The following is a 7,017-nucleotide window of genomic DNA, read 5'->3' on the forward strand; positions in this document are numbered from 1 at the left end:
TGCGGCCAAAGCTGTGCTGGGTATTTCTACCCTCACTAGCTACACTCCGCTGTGGCGGAATGGTCGCCTCCCGGAGCTTCTCCCTCTCCGAGACACTGCGGATTGGTCTAATAAGGGGGTGATATCGGTCTCGCAGTTGTATCGGGAGGGTGGGCTGTGCGACTTCCAACATTTGGTGGCTACACATGGCCTATCCAGTAGTTGGTATTTCCAGTTCCTCCAGATTGCTCATGCCCTGAGGTCCCAGTTTCAAGGGGGTCCCCCAGTGATCTCACCCACACCGATACTTGACACAGTATTATTGGCTACTAACACCAAAGGGATTATCTCCTTCCTGTATGCTCACCTGTTACTTAAGTCGCCCCCGCTTCTCCCTCTACGGTGTAGGGAGGGTGACGTAGGCCCCATGTCGGATGACACCTGGGAGGATGTTCTGCAGGGGGTTACCCTGGTATCGCTATCCCCTATGCATAGGCTGACTCAATTGTTCATTGTCCATAGAACGTATCGCACCCCTGATTTTTTGTTACGCATAGGACTGTCCCAAGTGTGGCTTCCGGCGAGGCTCCCTTATACACCTGCTCTGGAGATGCCCAAAACTGGTCCGGTACTGGGATGAGGTCATAAACACTCTCAACCTTGTCTTTGCATCCTCCTTACCTAACTCACCGTTGGTGTGCATCCTTGGCATTATAGAAGACATTGACCTCACTCATCACGCGGTCCTGGCCATTAAACGTGCCCTATTCACTGCAACCAGGTTGGTGGTTCATAAGTGGGTATCCTCCTCCCCGCCTACACTAAAGTTGTGACATGCGGAACTGGATAGGATCATTGCATATGAACGCATCACCTTTCAGCAAAGGGGTACCCTGACTCACTCCCTTTGGGATAACTGGTTGACATACCGTGGTCGGGACATCTCTGTGTAGCTGGCGTCCGTGTTTGCTTCCCAGTGACTCTGGCGGTCTGCTTACCATTCCTCTGTCAAACATGTAGGAAATCTTGAGTACAGGGTGGAGTGCTGGATATATATGTATGATAAGATTGTTATGAAATGTGTCCACGAGGCTCTAACAGTAGCCGGAATCTAATGTGCCCTCCAATTGGCTGGCAGTATGTTCTTGTCGAATTACATTTTGGAATCCTTACGAATATGGCTGTTACTTCTCTTTTATTTTTGTGTTTACTTTTGTATGCACTTTTTGTACTTTCTACTATGTAAAAATGAATAAAAACTATCTGATTTAAAAATTGTTGGGCTTGAGACAGCTGACCAGTTCTCAGGGTATAGGTGGCAAGAAAAATAAAGACATATATGTTACTTGTCCGGCTGCTGAATGGTAGAAGACAGCTGTTGTTAATAACTAATGGAAGAGTCAGGAAGTCCTATGTCTGTAGTGTAAGAAACACATGTTCATGACAAGGAATGGTGTCAGGAATTGACTTAAGTCATTCTAATTTCCAGTGCGATGACATACCTGTATGTTCTTATTTGGTCAACAGAAACCAGACGATTCATTCATATTATTAGGGTTGAGATCTAGAAGATAAGGTATAACGTTTATTCTGATTAAAGCCAAATAAAAAAAGTGTTTGCCTTAACCACTTGTTGTCCGGAGCATTCTCTTACTATTTGCACACGCATGATAAAATATAAATGTTTGGCTAGAAAATAGCTTCAAACCCCCAAACAGTGATATATGTTCTTAAGGCAGAGGCTCTGTAGAATAAAAAAATACTAGTTGCAATTTATTATGTCGCATGGTATTTGCGCAAATGTTTACAAATCGCACGGTACAAATGATCAGGTGGCTGTATAGATGCCGGATCACTTGTACATTAACAGCCATCGCTGGCTGTTAGAAATGATACAAAGAATATGGCTGCTGCAGCAGCCGCGTTCTTGTTTTACCCACTTCTGCAGGGCCACCATCTATAGACGAATTGCGGCTCGGAAGTGCTTAATAGTGACTTAAAAGTGACATTAAAGTCACAATCCCCCTCCCCCCATGCAGCTTTAAGGACTTACCTTAAATGATACCTCTTGATCTGATCATCTTCTTCTTTCCAGTAGTTTTCCGGTCTCTGATCCAGCGCTGACTGCTATGTCTTCTGTGTCCCACGTGCACGCTCGCGGCTGCGTGCATTCACCTCCACTGTTATTTCTAAACAATTATGAACGCACATAATATAGAGAGAGAGCAAGGTTTCACACCCCAGTAAAATAGACTATACCAAAGATCATCTGACCAATATACCATTACCAGGTATGCAAAACCTGGCAAGGGGGGCTTTTTAGAAACAAAGTTGCTCTCACAATGAACTTGGTATATTATAAAATAATATTACGAGGGTGCATGCGCGGGATTGCCGTCGGTGGACACGTTCTGAGTCGGCTCCGCAACTCCCTCGGGCAATAAACCCATCAGCAAGGAGCTTTTGCTCTTCACCGATCTACAAATAGAGGACGTATCTTCCCTCACCACAGCCTCCCATCATGTCAAACCCTGGGAAGCGGAACAAGCGCGCTAAGCCAGGTAACACGATCGTAGATGCCCTGGCCAAGGCTGCATCCAAGATGGCCACTGCTGTCCCTTCCCGGGCAGCTTCGCCCACCACGCAATCGGCCTCAGATAGTGATATGGATGAGGAACGCCAGGCCGTAGACGCTGACACATCCCTGCAGCCCCACTCAGCTCTTCCAAAGCAATTCGAGGCGATGCTACAAAGGGCCCTTCAAACCAAATCTAAGCAGATTACCGGCCGCCTCCTGAAGGAGATCAAAGAAATCGGGCAGCTCACATCTGTCCTGGAGGATAAGTATGAGGACTTAACTAATGAAATCATTACCATGCACAGAGACATCTCCACACTTAAAGAGGATAATGCCACCCTCCTATCTAAAATTGAGGATGCTGAAAACAGATCCCGACGGTACAACTTGAGGATTAGAGGAATCCCAGAACATGTCACTGATCTATTCGCTACCACTTTAGCGCTGTTTCAGGAGCTTGGGCCGGACATCCCAGTGGACCGCTTCGAAATGGAACGAGTGCACAGAGCGCTTACTCGGAAGAAACAAGAGGGTCCCCCCAGAGACATCATTGTACGGCTACATTATTATTGTACGAAGGAAGAGCTGCTTCAACTGGCTAGAGAAAAAGCACTCTCAGCCCCACTCAGCTTTCAAGGACACGTGTACCAGCTCTACACTGATATAGCCCCTTCTACCATAGCTAAAAGGCGCTCGCTGAAGCCATGCTTGGCTATTCTCCAGAAACACCAGATTCCATATAAATGGGGGTTCCCATTCAGTCTTATTTTCACCTATAGAGGGCGCACACACTCCTGCTCTTCGTTTGAAGAAGCATGTGCAAGATTGTCATCCCTGGGCCTCTCAGATGACGACGTCCCTTCCTCTCATCCGAATACACCATCCTCTACATCCAAAAGATCTCACAGCGACTCGGACCCCGCCAGGCCTGGTGACCCCTGCAGTCCAGCGTCCAAGATGACCCCCACGCGCTGGTAATCCGAGATGAACGCCTTGGGTAATTCTCTCCTTTGCTTTACAGCTATGCTTGCAGACTATACAGAACTGTTCCTTCCGGATGATGCCGCATGATGGGACACAGAGATACTCCCATCGCCTACCCAGTCCCTGGATGGAACTTTGACACCGCCCGGCTCTCTAGTCACAGGAATCCTTCATGGTCTCGCAAGTAATGGCTAGCTGTTAGATTTCTTCAGTTTAACTTATCTTATAAGTTTACTTTAGTGTTTAGGAGCGTGAAAGTTCATACACTGCCCTCTACTGAGATAATGCTTTATTATGATACTGTTTTATTAAGATACTGTTTTACAACTGTTATCATCTACCTATGCGAGGTCGTTGACTCCACAAATGCTGCGGGGATTTATTACTTGGCACCTTCGGGGGAGGCTCGGTGTCATGGGGGCGGACTAGGCCGGGAAACAAACAAACATTCTCACCCCCCACTGCCTACGACTAACACCATATCAGGTCTCCCTCAGAGAGAGGGCTGTATTGACCTCCAAGACAGTAAATATACCTCTGGCTTTGGCTTGGTATTTGGGTCCCTTCAGCTAATTTTTATTGCCCACATGCGGGTATTACGGCCCTCATCCCTGGCCCTCCGCCCGCCTAGCACAGACCCAGCTTGAGTCCTTTTCCATGTTAGGTTAAGTTTTTCTTTTTGTGGTCTTTTGTTTTGTTACTTTTTAGCCTTTTTTGTACTGATTTATATACACTAATTGGAGCACAAATATATGTATGGCTTTTCAGTTACCTAAGAAAGTACTACTGATAATATACAGTACTCTACAGTATAATTATGAAACTGATCATATTATTGCATTGTTGTGCTCTTAATGTCCTGCTCCTAGTGTTCTCTATTATAGATTTTAATTCCTTATATGCAAATAACGAGGTTACACTATAGGAAGTTTGCCCGAGGGAGTATGTCAATGTGCCTCAACCCAGGGGCTGACTGGCAACTTTTAGCCCAGGGGGCAAGTACAACCCAGAGGCCCATGGTGCAGTGACTTGGCCCCCCTCCTGCTTTGCCTCTTCTCCCTGCCCCTGCCTGCCACTTTTGCCATCTATGTTACGGTAGTGTGAATGGTCGGGTGATGTGAGGACTCCTAGTCAGTTCATGAAAGGGGTGACTGGCTGTGGGATGGGCTGCTGGGCTCCTCTGCATGGTTCTGGCCTTACTCCGCTCCATGTCCGGTACTTAGGCACTCTCACCCACTGTAGGCCGCCGGATTTCTGGGCTGTGAACTGTGGGAGGAGCCGGACAGTGCCAAAGTCAGTGTTCTATAATTTTTCTCGACCCCATAAATTTTGTCGACCACGTCAATTACGGTGGGGCCTCGTCATTCGAATCAGATGTTTTCATGACCACCTTTCTTCATGCACATGCGCACCTGCCAGTGATGCGGCAGATACATTTCTGGGTTGAGGAAAATCACAGCACACTGGTAGCGGAGGGATGCATTGTCAGTTCTGTGCACGCACGCGACCGCTGCACCCCTTTTAGTTATGTGACTGACTTCAAACTGTATAGGGACTACAAATTTCAGCACATTATACAGCAATGCAGAATAATACCATCAGCTATAGAGGATTATAAATCCCAGCAATACATTATACAGCAATGCAGAATAAAAGTATATTAAATTGCTACATGCTCTTTGCTGCTCTGCGATGTCAGTCTGATGTCTTGGTCAGAGGGTCTCAGGAGGGGTGTGGAAGATCTCAGAAGGGGTGGGGAGGGTCTTAGCATGGGGGATGTGTGGGTGGCCGAAGAGCTGTAAGCAGGCACCATGTGGTTCCCCAAAGGGCTGCTGCGTGGTCCCCAGCAAACGTGGGACCCAACACAGCCAAATCAATTTGAAAAATGAGCACCGGTATCGGTTTTTAGTATCAGGGCACTTTCCCCAACACTGGTATCTGTGCGTCCACCAGTACATAACGCAGTGCAGAAGTCAGCGGCCAGCATGTAATGCAGAGCAGCGGTCAGTATGTAACGCAGTGCAGCTGTCAGTATTGTAGGAAAGTCACTGGTCTTTCATCAGTATTTGGCAATAAATGCAGCTTTATTGCATGCAACGTAAAAGTCTCCGTTAAACAAACAATTTCCAGAAGAAACTCAAAAGTAACACAAATAAAAAGGCCTACTCCACCTTCGGAGGCTAACTAAACAGTAGTGTCCTACTGGAGCGCCTATTCCAGCTTCCAGTATAAATTAACAAAAACCATAGTCCAATACATACAGTTGTTCTGGCAGACCTTATTCCCCAGATATGCAGACACTCTCCAGTCTGTGTCCATCCAGTGCAACCTGGATCTTGCTCTGAGCTCTCTCCCCCTCCCAGTCACTATCAGGTGCAGGCTAATTAATAGAGAGAGACGAGGTTTACCTGTTGGCCAGGCTTAACCCTTTCCCAGCCAGGGAAAGCTGCCCTTTTCAACCTCTCACTGACATACACAGAATCGTGTACCCTGTCACATATCCTCCCCCCCCCCAGCTTAACACCAGCGTGGGAAGCAGCCACCTCTGCAAACCCATGTATTCGGGACAGAGCATCCGCATTACCGTGGAGGAGACCTGCCCTATGTCGCACCACAAAAGTAAAGGGCTGTAGGGACAAAAACCATCTTGTGACCCGAGTGTTCTTGTCCCTGTTGGTGTGCATCCATTTCAACGGAGCATGGTCCGTGACCAGGGTAAACCGTCTACCCAACAAATAGTAGCGGAGTGTTTCTACTGCCCACTTAATCGCCAAACACTCCTTTTCCACTGTGGCATAGTGCTGTTCTCGAGGTAACAACTTCCGACTCAAATATAGAACAGGATGTTCCTCGTCACCCACATAAAACGGCACCCAAACCCACCTCTGAGGCATCGGTCTGGAGAAAGAACTCCTTCCTAAAGTCGGGTGTCACAAGCACAGGTTGGGCACAAAGCGCTGCCCGCAGACCAGAAAAGGCTTCCTCAGCCTCGCTGTTCCACTTTATCGTGTCTGGACTTCTGGCTTTAATAAGGTCAGTGAGCAGAGCAGCCCTTGTAGCGAAGTGAGGAATAAACCTCCGATAGTAGCCTACAATCCCCAAAAAGGCTCTGACTTGTTTTTTCCTCAGCGGTCTGGGCCAGCTCTGTATAGCTCCTATCTTGTTCATTTGCGGTTTAACAAGTCCTCTGCCAACCAGATAACCCAAGTATCTAGCCTCAGCTAGGCCCAAGGCACATTTAGAGGGGTTGGCTGTCAGTCCCGCTCTTCTAAAAGTGTCCAACACTGCCTGTACTTTGTCCAGATGGCTTTCCCAGTCTGGGCTATGAATGATCACATCATCCAAGTATGCGGCGGCATATTTGGTGTGGGGCCTGAGCAGCTTATCCATCAACCTTTGGAAAGTGGCTGGGGCTCCATGGAGGCCAAAAGGCATGATCCTGTACTGGAACAGGCCATCAGGAGTGGCAAAGGCTG

Source organism: Nanorana parkeri, unplaced genomic scaffold (assembly GCF_000935625.1).
Source record: "Nanorana parkeri isolate BGI_ZX_2015 unplaced genomic scaffold, ASM93562v1 scaffold3313, whole genome shotgun sequence".
NCBI lineage: Eukaryota > Metazoa > Chordata > Amphibia > Anura > Dicroglossidae > Nanorana > Nanorana parkeri.